Source organism: Rousettus aegyptiacus, unplaced genomic scaffold (assembly GCF_014176215.1).
Source record: "Rousettus aegyptiacus isolate mRouAeg1 unplaced genomic scaffold, mRouAeg1.p scaffold_m13_p_6, whole genome shotgun sequence".
NCBI classification, from domain to species: Eukaryota; Metazoa; Chordata; class Mammalia; order Chiroptera; family Pteropodidae; genus Rousettus; species Rousettus aegyptiacus.
Window position 1 is genome coordinate 32,290,870 of NW_023416309.1, and position 13,061 is coordinate 32,303,930.

Genomic DNA, 13,061 nt, shown 5'->3' on the forward strand with positions numbered 1-13,061 from the left:
TTCTACAAAATCAGTGGCCAGGATTCTCCAACTATCAATGCCATAAAGGAAAAGAAACACTGAAGAACTATCTTAGATTGAAGAAGACAAAGAAAACATGAGAACTAAATGCAATGTGATCCTGGATTGGATACAGGACCATAAAAAAAAATTAGTGACAGTGAAATTTGAGTAAAACCTGTATCTTAGTTAATAGGATAGTATCAAAGTCAATTTCCTGATTTTCATAATTGTACTATCATTTAAGTTGTGAACGTTTGGGAAGCTGGGTGAAGGATATATGAGCACTGTATTTTGGGTTTTGGTGATAAATTGGTTTCTTTATCTTTTTGCAAGTCTGAAATTATTTTAAAATAAAAAGTTAAAAAAAAACCCTTATCTCCCCAATTTATTTGTTAAAGTTGTTTACTTATCAAAATAATGTCTGAACAAAAAGTAAATGGACTGTAAGTATGTCTCCAGCAGCTCTGTCATCTGTTCTGCATGCTGTGTTCTGTCTCTCTATAATAGGCTGCCATGTTCTTTTGTCCAGATGGTGCCAGGCTCAACAGTTCCAGATCTAAGAGAGAACTATTTATACCCTAGATAGCATATACTGTATATTCATTATGACAATTTTCTGGCAAATGAAGGAATAATGTTTTGTGCTAACAAAATCAATGTATTATGACAGTTTACCATCATATGGAAGTAAAATATCTGGGGTAGGACTTTTTTTTTTTTCTAATTCACATAAAAGTACAGAATTGGCTAGCAGTTGCACTACACTCTGTCCCCTCCGAAGTTACCACTCCTCCTGTAGATTAGATCTAGTCACAGCCCTCTCCTGGCAGGAGGAATCACTCCCTTCTTCATCCAACCTTCAGCCAACAGAATAGAAAACGCCTCTCAGATTTTAAAATGTCCCAAAGCAGATGTCCCCGGGGATGGTTGTGAGAATACATTGACAAGTCAATGTATAAAGAAGAAATGCAGCAAGAGCAGGTGTTGACCTCAGAGTTGTAAGATAAATAAGTGATTCTCAAAAATTTCCCCTAGGGTTTATGAACAGTAGAAGAGAGTTAAATCAGATAGGATGCTTTGAGCTGCAAGGAACAGAGAACCCAGCTCAAACTAGTTTAAGCAATGAATAAGTTTATTAATAGAGTTAAGGTCTCTAGGCCCAGTACCATGGGGGTGCCACTCTATTCCTTTGGCATTCTCTTGCTTCAGTCTTCTTTTGTGTATCAGTTTTGTCTCCAGATTAGGCCTCCACTGTTAATAAATGGCTTCAGGGAGTATATGGGGACACACATCCCTTTGTTCATGTTCTGCAAGAGAAAAAGAAAACCTTTCACTCAGTCGTACTACAGAAACCTTTCCCTTCAGTCTGATTGGGTAAGCGTGGGTGACATGCCATTCCTCTGCCAATAACACTCCTCAAGGGAAAGCTGTCTCCTGAATGACTGTAGTCTGAGTTCCTACACCATTCAGTGGCAAGGTAGTGAGATTATCATGAGAGGTCTAAAGTAAGCAAGATACGCTTCCAAAGCAGGGGACGAGGTTAAATTCCTTTGAGCCATGGGCCTTCTGATGGAAGAGTAAACACCTGAACAAAATCAGAGCTTTGTCAGGGAAAGGAATGGAAATAGTGGAAGCTGGGGAATCGAATTCTTGCCCTTTATGAATCTAAGGTGTTGGTCCAACATAATCCTCTACAAGCAGGATATTTCTTTGCCCTTTCTTCTTTTTTAAAAAATAGGTTATACTGCTATAAAAAATAGTATGGAGCTTCCTCAAAAAACTACGATCCAGCAATCCCACTGCTGGGTATATATCTAAAGGAATTGAAAACAGGGTCTCAAAGAGATATTTGCCCACTCATGTGCTCAACAAAAGATGAATGTATACATATATATATACATATATACACACATACATATATATGTGAAGGAATATTATTTAGCCTTAAAAAGGAAGGAAAGCCTGTCATAAGCTACAACACGAATAAACCTTGGAGACATTATTCTAAGTAAAATAAGCCAGTCACAAGGAGACAAATATTGTGTGATTCTATTTATATGAGGTATCTAAAGCAATCATAGTTATAGAAAAAGTAGAATGGTGGTTACCAGGGGCTAAGGAGAAGGTGAAAAGAAGAGTTGTTTAATAGGTATAGAGTGTCAAATTTGTAATATAAAAAGTTGTGGAGATGTTTCATAACAATGTAAATATACTTAACATTACTGGACTGGACACTTAAAAATGATTAAGAAGGTAAATTTTATGTTACATAATTTTTAAAATCACATATTTTTTAATTTTTAGGAAAAATGAGTTATAAAAGTCCCTGCATAAATCCATTTTTAAACATACGATGTTTCCGATAAAAAAGAAATACAGAAAACTTACTTTAAATAATACAAAAAGAAAGAAATATAAGAAAAATTATGCCAACATGTTCAACAATAAAGGGCACTTTTCTTGTTTCATTATATAAAATATAAGCAAAATATATGCATACTTAAAATGGAGCAGAAATTCAACAGAAGCAAAGCAAGGTTTGGTTTGGTTTGTTTTCCTATGTATTCATACAGACACTGCCTTCTTACATATACATCCAGAAGATGTAAAATTAAATATTATAAAAGACTATCACATAGTTCTGCTAATATGTCAACAAAATCATTTCCTCTTCAGCCACATTTCATTTAATTTTTAAAAACCTTTTCCTGCTTTATCTTAAAAGTTCATTTCTAGTTCTATTTCTTAATACATCTTGATTGGGTTTATTTTAGAATGAATCTCCTCTTTCAATTTTGTGAAAAATTGATTACTCTAAGAAGATATTTATCTTGTGGCATCTAGAAAACCCTGGTAGTTGGCCACATACGCCAATGTCGGTTTGAGAGGCAAGGTATGGAATCCGGGAGAATGGATTTGCTAGAAAACAATCCTTCTATGTCCATTAAGAGAGAACTAGTGAATTGTAATGCGGCCATGTGACAGACTAACAGACGGCCATTAGAAGGGCTTTTGAAAAGCCAGTTTTTTAAATGAGGAAAATGCTTATTTTGTAATAAGAACTAAAAAGAGAATGCAAAGTTGACCCTGACTATAAAAGAAACAGGCAAAAGAAACAATAGTGGAAATTTGAAACATATGTCTATGAAAACACCCCAAAAGAAACAGATGAAAATGTTAACAGTAGTCATTCTTTGGGTGGTGTATCTTCAGGAGAATTTTTCTTTGTACTTCAATTTTCTTGAACTTTTTCTTTCCATATTTTATGTCATCTAAAATGTTTTAAACTGAACTGAGTCATCACAAAGATGGTGAGTCCAAGGGTCTCACTTATGAAAACCTGAACATCAAAAATCCTATTGAGGCTGTTCAGAGGACTCACACTACCGCCCCATCCCTGCTTTTTTATTTTTAATGTGTTTTTGACAGTTGCGGTCAATACAAAAACATTACTGTAAACATAAAAATAAAGATAGATCCAAAATTAAAAGATGGCTCTGTTTTCTCTGTGATTTAACTCCTTAGCTATTTAAAATTTAATTCCTGAGTAATAACAAAAAATTCCTATTAGCATTGCAAGTAAATTAATTTAGAACAAAATGAAATTCTTGGTTGTCTGAAACAAGATTAAAAGTCTTCCACCTAGAAATATGAAATTATTGTTCAAAGGAATATAATTCGAAAATCTCCTAAAAGCGCATTTGTGTGTAAAAAGTCATTTCATTTTATATCTTCCTTACATAATGCATTACAATTTGAGCAGGTGCCAGGGTTTGTTCCATTTAAGTGCTCATTAATAGTGTTGTAATTCTGCTTCTGGCAAGCACAGTTTTACATAAACGTAAACCATGTTGAAATTACTATATTGAAATAATTTGGATTCTGTCCTTGGGACACAATGTATTTACATAGTATAAGACGTGAATGTCCCTCTGTAGGTGATAAAGTTCTGGATTTAAATTGCAGACTCTGTTAAAACATAAGTCCCTGGATCTCATCTGATCACCATCAGGGAGGTCACAGGGCAGCTCTCAACTGCGACCTGCAGCTGCTGCTCTCTGCAACAAGTGCAGGTTGAACTTTGCATGTGTGCTCTATTTAAGGGATGCACATAGCTCTTACTACAGTGAGGCTGTGGATCAATCAGTTATTTAAGTTTTTTGCAGCAGGAAAAATTGAGAATCAATTTTTCATATTCTTTTTATCCTGTGCTCACTCTAAGAAGAAGATTCTTGGTATTTTCTTACCTTGGGGATTTCTGCACAAGGAAAGCAAACATTTCCATGGAATAACTTTTATTTTATAAAAGTTCAAACTCTCCTAGATTCGGCTAGGTGATCTTTGAAGGAGAGGAGAAAGGGAAACTCTTGAAGGGCAACAAGAAAGAAGAAATAAATACCTCCTTGTCACTAAAAAAGGAGTGTCTGGTGGACAGAGGTTTCCTGAGATCTGAGTACTCTCAGTGCAGTGGCCAGAGAAAAGTGCTCAGAGAGGATGGCTGTGTGGTGAAGTGTACCTTGGGATATTGAATCCCAGGGACTGGGACCCCAACCTCTCAAAGATTCTTGACATCACAGGTCACACAGAAGCCATGGAGTGGCCCAATCCAGAGTAAACTTTTCCAGTACAGAAAATGGGCAGGTATTATCTTAGCAAATACTTGTGCAGATATTATCTTAGCAAATCATCAATGTAATTTTTAGTGGTTTCATGATCAGCTTTTTCATCATAGATTTTAAGATACTTTTTAAATTTCTGCAGCCAGACTTCTGAATAGTCACACAGATCTTCAATGTTCAGTTCTTCATGATATATTCTAGCTTATTTCATGACCAACAAACCAGTCAGTGGCATATCTTTACTTCTTTCCTGTTGAATCCATTCAATTGATGCACAGTCAAGATTTTCATTTTTTGCCTAATGCATTTTTAAAAATTTTTTCATTGGTTACCACCGTTACTGTAAAATTTCAACTACCTGTCTTTCTACTTCTTCATGTCATATATGGTGGTCGTTTCCTACCATATTCCTCAGTAATATGTCTCAAAGACACACCATCATCAAGCCTCTGTAATAACTTCACTTTCTGAGCTATTAATAAAGACAGATGCTTCCTTTTCTTCTCACTGTCACCCACAGGTATGTCTTTAACCCTTTTGGGCATTTTCACAGTGCAATTAATCCCCAAATCACAAAATGTCAGCAAATAGAAAAAGGTACATGACTGATGGACATGAGTGCTGAGATATAACCTAGGTTTCACATTTGTCCACAGCAGGTTTTGCTGCCAAATAGACCTAGTGCCAAACTTACAAAAACAAAAACATTTCCAGGTTTCAGAGGGTTTTTATCTTTTTATTTTTGTCTTATTTTTGAATTGTGCAATAGAGATTGTGGACCTATATTAAAAATGTTATTTTAATAATGAAAAGACCGAGACCTAATTTAGTAACTTGTCCAGGGTTACTCAGCTGCTACTTGTCTTTTCTGCTTCTATTCAGTCTCCTAAAATTTACTTTACTGAACAAAGAAATTTGAGTTGGGGGGAGTATTGTCTGCCAAGATGATTTGAGTTGGAATATTTTGAGCAAAGGACCTGATACTCTTAGCTATTTGACTGACATAGTCAGTACTTGAGTCCAGTGCTGGATAATAGGAAGGTGCTTTGGCAAGAAGAGGCTGGAGATGCTAAATTTATAGTTATTGAACATAGATATTTCTTTTTATACCAAATTATCTGTTTGGTACTTATCTGCCTAGTTATATTGCCCCACAATGAGCAATCAGAAAAAAATGAAAGAAAACAATTCATTTCAAACATGTCCCAAACACTCCCACGAATTTCCCCTAAATATCCACTCATTTGAAAGGTTTATTGTTTTGTTTTTCTTCAACTGTTCCACAAATTATACATTCCTACTGTGGCTTAGAATTATTGCTAATCCAGGTCAGAATTAAAATATATTTTAGGCATCTTACTAAAATACTTCCTTCGACTTAGAATTCATCAGAATTTTGAATGATTTTTAAGCTTCTGTGGTTTGGGGCCTATTTTGTGTGCCATTTTATGAGTTCTTCTTGGAGAGCCAACTTTTCTTGCTCATTCTCATCATCCCCCGTATTTGTTTAGATCTCCATCAAACGTCTCATAAGAACTATTGTAAAGACTGAAGCTTGTTGATTCAGTCCCAAGTCTCTCTCTTTTTTCCCATTAGGTTCAACGGCAGTTCTTTGGGTTGAAGGATTTACAAAAATGAGTAAAGCATAGTTCCTATAATTCCAAAAGGGTTTAAAATCTAGCAAATAAATACAAGCAATGTATAAAATCTAATGAGGATTAGGAGAGGAAGAGATTATATTTCTTAGGTGGGGCTGGATCATTTTCACATTGTTGCTCTACATTGGACTCACCTGTTAGATTGTAACTGTAATCACCATTTATTGGGTATTTTCTGTACCTAAGAGAAGCTGGAACTTAAGAAGCATCAGACTCAGAAAGGTTAGTTGACCTTGCCCAGTGTGACAAACTTGTGAAGTGACAGAGCCTACAATCCACCCATCTATTTGACTATGTGGCTCTGCTTATTCCCTCCCAGCCTGACTTCAACATACTCTTTCTTGTGCCTTGAGCAAACATTCCATATTCCTACCTCTCCCTCCATTACAGTCCATTCTACTACCTTATAAAAGAAAGGCAAGCTTTCAACTTATCTGGAATCTTCTTTGTATATTGTCCCAAGGAATAAAAATCTCCTGATTGACCAACAAAGGAACAATTCAAACAATTGGTTTTAGGGAAGCTTCTTGAATAATTAATCAAAGCACATAAAAACCCACTTAGTGCTCATATTTTTAATACATATTTCTATTAAGGACCAAGTGTTGATTTAGGACCAGGGTATTTTGGCCAGTGTTGGGATATTCTGCATTAAATTAGAATGGGTGGTGCGGGTGACCCTGACTCTCCCCCTATTGGACCATCAAAGAATGCAAACGCTCCTGCGAGAGAGTCCTATGATAGCAAAGACAAGTTTAAAAAAATCTTTTTTTAAAAAAAGGAATTCTTTCAGTTATTTAAAAAACACTCATCGTAGCACTTGTCATTAGCTGGGAAGAAAAGCACCTCCAATAGCCTAAACAGTGGTGGTGGCAGTATGGATTAATTTTTAGGAATACCAACTTTTTAAAGAGATATTAGTTAATATGCACAGTTAAAAGTTTTGTAAAATTTCTCTCAGATGAGTTGTACATCATCCAAAAGGTAGTTTATCAAATCAGCTCATGTAATATTTATTGCAATTACGGTCGATTCCTTCTTTACTTCTGAATTATTCAGTTTTACTATCTCCCAATAAGAACACACAAATATGCTAGCCATGAGGCCAATTAGCTATTAGCTATGCGGCAGAGATTGGCTAATATGCTTATCAATGCAGTTTCCTCTTCCCGAGTGTGCCAGAAAACCACATTTCCCATCCTCCCTTGCAGTTAGACTAAGGCCACATGCCTGGGTTCCTACCAAAGGAATATGAACAAAACTATTAAACCCCTCTGCACCATTATCTGAACTCTCTTGTTCCCTTCTCCTAGTTCCATGGAAGTCAGTACTGCAGATTAATGATGAGAGGAGCCGAGCCACTGTTCTGAAGGCAGCTGTCCAGTACGGTCACTCTACTCACAATCACTGGGGCTATGAAACAGTGTGGAGTCATTTTTTACAGCAGCCAATTTTAATTAACTTGATTAATATAAATAGTATATACCTTTATCTTTTATTAAACATGTAAAAGTTTTGGTTATGATATCTAATGCAATTAATGACTTTGTTTCTGAATTTTAAGCATGCTTTTAATTATATTTCAAAATTTAATATCAGAGTGCAAATCATACATTAGGAAACGTGTACATTTCTTAAAGAATATCACACCTACTCTCATAAGTCTTGTTTAATACATAACTTTACTTTTAGCTGGATGCTACACTGCATTACTACAAAGTAGGTAATGAAAAATGTATTACGTTGTTTTAATTAACTAATGTAAAATTAATTACATTAGAGCTATATAATTTTAAGCTTGACTGCTTTTAGAAATATTTTGTACAGCACAGATTCTATAACTTATTTCTCAGTGTTTTTGATACTATTCCTTAAAACAAACATTACCATATCAACTTGAACTAAAAAATAAAATCAGACTTTTTCTGACAGAAAATAAGCCTTATTTGACTGAGTAGTTTGACACCAAAGACTGGCTTTGGCAATTGTGTTATATGGCAACATTTTCCCATACAATCAGTTAACAAGAACTTTAATATTTTGAAATAAATATTTTTAAAACATCCGATAAAAGTTTCATAAAAAATATTGTATTAGCTCACATATTGAAATTAATATTTCTAATTTTTACTGAGTATATTGGTTTAAATAAAGTGCCTCTGGGTGAAAGAGTAAAAGGTATAATTAATAGTCACTTAACAATCCTTGATAAAGACATTTTTGGTGTATTTTCAGGGACTGAGACTCTAGTATCTGTGTAATGAAATCCTTTATAAGTTAAATGGTTTCTAACTTGGCACTTTCAACAAAATTACAGAAAACCTAATTAAATTATTAGCTGATAAATCTTTACAAATAATTTTGAATAATAAATCACTGTTATTTTTGGCATCTAATTTGAAAAAAGTTCAAAGAACTGGGTGACTGTTATAATTAAATTCTTCTATTCCTATATTATTTTTCTATGTAAGGTAACTTTATGCTTACATCTATAACAATCAAAACCAGCAATACAGTAGAAGTGGTACTTTGTTTCATTTTAGACATGAATTACTATTCTTTCATAAGTACCTGAACTAATGGAAAATAAATCTCCATTAATGTCAATAAGAGATTTCTGAAAATGTAGATATTCAGTAATTATCAACTATATTTATTTTGTTTTAATTGTTTATATTGTTCTAACTACTTGTATAATAATTGTCATGATAACTACAGGAGTGTTTTTTAAGTCCTTTTGAGCACAAACACTTCTACATTAGAGTAGAATTTGGGGGAAAATGGAATGAAAAAGAATTCAGGAGGCGAAAAGAAGTATATTAATTTTTTTATTGCTAAAGAATTTGTTCATATATTTTTAAAAACTGTGTACTATGAGCTCATACTATACTAATTATTTTTTCCTGTATATCTATTTTTTAGAAATTGGTTATATTCTGTCTATTCATATTCTGGCTCTGCCACTCACTAATGAGCATAGGGCAAATCATTTATTTTTCAGAGTCTTGTCTTTTTTCTTAATATAAAATGAGAAAGTTGAACCAGATCATTTGTAGGCCCACTTTTGTCCCTTATCTTCTATACTTCTGTGACTAAAGACCCAGACATATTTCTTTAGATGACTGAAAACAAAAAGTATCTAAAAATGCATTTCTTTTTTTTTTTTCCTTCTTCATTTTCTTTCTTCCTCTCTGCCTCTCATCCTTCTTTTTTCCCAATATTACTAATGCCCTGTTGGTACATAGGAAATATTTTATTTTTTGAGGAATTTACTGAAATTTGTCTTGTTATTAATTACAGTCATTCAATGGTTTCCCTTAACCAAAAATAATCAAAGTATTCAAGACATCTTGATTTTCCCTAGTAATTGAAATCTGAAAAGCATAAAATAAAGACAATATTTTCTAAAATAAAAGGATCATACTGGCATGATTCTACTTCTTCTTTCTGAGAAAGCTAGAACCTTGAAATAGCTCATCAGAAATAAAACTCTTTGGAAAAGATATATTCACTAGAAAGTTTATAATTGGTGCTGAAGAATATGTATGTAAGGTTTACCAGCACTGCCTTGTGCTATTTTCAAAACAATGCAAGACATGATCTATAAAGATTGCCATTTTGGTTTTCAATAGTTCTATTTTAGTAATGAAATGTTCTGTTTTTTCGTATTTGCTATGTTATGAGCAGTGAGAAAAGGTCTTGAAATGTTAGTGCTGTGCTTTTCTTTCCCACGCCACAATTTCACGTAGCAAGTGACTTGAGAAGTGAAGGGAGCAATTTCAGGTAGGGTAAGCAAAGATAGCCTCTTTGGGGAGGGTATGCTTAAGATGAACATTGAATAATGAAAAGGAGCTTGTTATATAAGACATTTGGAAAGAACAGAAGCTCTCAGGCAAGTACCGGTTTAGTATGTTCTATAAAGATAGACAGTGATGCAATCTCTGCAGGCTCAGGAGGTAATGGGGTCTTATAGCCTGATACACAGTAAGCGCTTAAGAGGAATGCTTCCTCTGACACATTAAAAAAAAGTTTACTACATATTTAAAGAGAATTTATTATAAAAATCTCAGTCATCCACACCTCCAGTTCTGGTTCCCAGAAAAACCACTCTAACAATTTGTTTTTAGTTCTTTTGACAGTTACTATTCATATCTTTGAATAACATACTTCTAACATTATTTCTTCATGCATCAATTATAGATATTATCTATTTACTTACTACAATGACAGATCAGCATTTAGCTCAAGAGAATTATGGTGATTTTTCTTCTGCTGCTGGTTACCTTTTACCTATAAATAATAACCTTCTATGTTCTGTTCCTTCATCTCTTGACTCCCACTTTGTAAGACTTAGATATTATAGACACAATCTTTCCTCTGCTTTTTCTTCCATGTCTCTGCTGGGCACAACCTCCTGGGCATTACAGAACATAAATTCAACTCTTTTGAGCATGTCATAGGCCTTTTATGATCTAGGGCCTACGTTTTTCATCTGCCAGTATCCACTTTAGCTATACTAACAGTCATACTGCGCAATGTACCTACAGTTTTGGGAAACTTTTATGTGCTCTTTTTTTCTCGTTGCCTCACATGTTTTCATCACCTAGGATGGCCTCTCTCTGTGATTCACTGGCAAATCCCATTCATTCGTTTTAGCCTATGTGCCACTTTAAAAAATCTTTCCTGGCAGATGCTATTTACTAAATCAAAAAATATTTATTGAGTGGCTATTAACATGCAAGGCACTGTTCTAGGTGTCAAGGTTATAGTGGTCCAAGACAGACATTCATGAGCTTGCATTATAGTCACTTAATAAGCAGACTCTTAAAAATAACCACCATCATGAAAAGTACTGTGCATTGGGACTATATTACATAACTCACACATGCCATTTTAGTTTTCACAACTGTATGAGACTCAAAGAAGATAAAAGTCTTTCCTGAGGTCACTTCCTGTAAGTGGTTGAGCTTTTCTCAAACTTAAATCTGACTTCAGAGTTGCTACTCTTAAATTATACTCACTCACTCTGCTCTTATCACTCCTTGTACAGTTCTATCGTAGCATTTGTCATATTGTTTGGAAATTGTGCACAGGTTCCTCATATAAACTATAATAAAAAATTTAAAAATTGTGTGACTATTTTTTCAGTTCTCTCAGGACAGTACAGAACTAGTACCATTCTAGATGCACAGGAGAGAAATTAATACATTCCATGCAAGGGGTACCTTAAGGAATTAGGGATTAATTCTCCCTGGGAATCCTAGATTGAGAAATGCTGGTTTGGACTAAAGGCTTCTTAAGGGTGGAGACATCTGCCACATCGTAGGTGCTTGATAAATATTTGTTAAACCTGTTATTCAAACGTTTGTAATCAATATGTACTCAGTTTTTGGACTGAGAAACCAACTTCATTAGTCCTGCTTTTGGAGGTGGCTTGCTACGTACTCAGTCTTATTTTAATAGCATTCCAGGGGTGTCGGGCCCTCACTTTGAGAGGCAGTAGACTGCAGTGGTTACTTGCACAGATTCCAATTCCAATTCCACTGTTTACTTTTTATACAAATTTAAGACATTATTTAATACAAGAAGATCACTTTAAAAGAAGCAGAGAAAGATGTCCTGGCACTTAATTTTGAACACTGCAAAGACCTTGCCTTTGTGTGGAATTTAGATTGTCACAGTACAGCGCCTCCCAGCGGTAGCTGCTTTATATTTTCAGAAAGAAAAGATAGGAAGAAAGAAAATGCTTATAAAAATCTATTCTGGGAAAAATTTATTTCGTCCATTATGGTCCCTGCGGAAGACAGGTAGGGTCATGCAGCGAGGAAAGTGACCCTCGGAGTGCAGGTGGCGCTTGTTCTAAGCGACTCTCCAGATGCTGGCCCACAGAGACAGGGCCGAGCAATGACTAGCCCCGCTATTCTTCGACTCGTCTTTAGGGGAGTCGCGGGGCTAAGTGTGGTGGCAGCGGTCTCACCTCTGGGCTTCCAACAAGTCTTTACTGTCTCTGGGATGGTATCCGAGATCTGCGTCTCCGCCAACAGAGAGGGTGGTACACATCGCGGCCGCGAGGGGGCGCCGTACCCGGCACCAGGTGCCCAGAGGCGCGAGAAGCTCGCTAGACGTCCACTAGCACCTCTGCTCACTTGTCATCCAGCGTTCTGAGATTCGCCCTCAGATTTGAAAGCTGCTTTCGCAAGCAGGTGAGAAACCTACAGCGCGAGCCTGCGGCGCTTACCAGCGTCGTTCCGGAAGCTCCGCCCACTCCCAGCGTTCAGTGCGCAGCCCTGGCCGCCATTGTTTGAATTTGAAAACTACAAATTGGTGGCGCTGCTCGCGGGTCGGGCAGGCCAGGCAACGTTTGCAGGTGAGGAGGTGGTCCGGTTGATGGTGCGGAGGAGGGGGTGGCTGATTGCGCGCATACCACGCCCGAGACGGGGAAACGGTTCTGTGGCAGTGAGCACTGTCCGTGGGGGGTTCGTGACGACCTGGAGGTTACTCTCAGGAACTGGGCTGCGGAGCGATGGGGGCGCCTAGGGCACCTGGTGCGCGTTGGAGAGTTGAGCCGTATTACCTTGGTTGGGGTTTAAATTTCGTTTTCACCGTGTATTAGCTGAGTGACGCGAGGCAATGTGTTTAATCTTTTTGAGCCTCAGTTTACTTATTCGTTAAAAAGATAGTAGTAGTATCTACCTTTTCCGGTTCTTGTGAAGATAAAACGATAATATGTAAAGTCGTTAGGAAGGTGCCGATGTATAGTAGGCACTGAATGTTTTCAACC

At 36.1% G+C, this 13,061-nt stretch overlaps 1 protein-coding gene and 1 long non-coding RNA gene across 8 annotated transcripts in view; one reads left to right on the forward strand and one right to left on the reverse strand.

Annotated features, from left to right (window-relative positions):
- Positions 1–1,114: 1,114 nt before the first annotated feature.
- Positions 1,115–12,502, reverse strand: LOC118603994. The gene is made up of 2 exons (XR_004951582.1): positions 12,258–12,502; positions 1,115–1,310 (listed from the first exon to the last, which is right to left on the reverse strand). It is a non-coding gene; the product is annotated as an uncharacterized LOC118603994 (long non-coding RNA).
- A 9-nt stretch (positions 12,503–12,511) lies between these two features.
- Positions 12,512–13,061, forward strand: part of KIF20B (kinesin family member 20B) — a 68,874-nt gene continuing 68,324 nt past the window's right edge. For 3 of the 7 annotated variants that reach the window (XM_036223628.1, XM_016127941.2, XM_016127942.2), the window contains exon 1: positions 12,611–12,647. The gene's annotated coding sequence lies outside the window, so the exon portion shown is untranslated. Of the gene's footprint in view, positions 12,648–13,061 lie in introns of all 7 variants that reach the window. The other 4 variants (XM_016127940.2, XM_016127943.2, XM_016127945.2 and 1 more) reach the window with 2 other exon arrangements.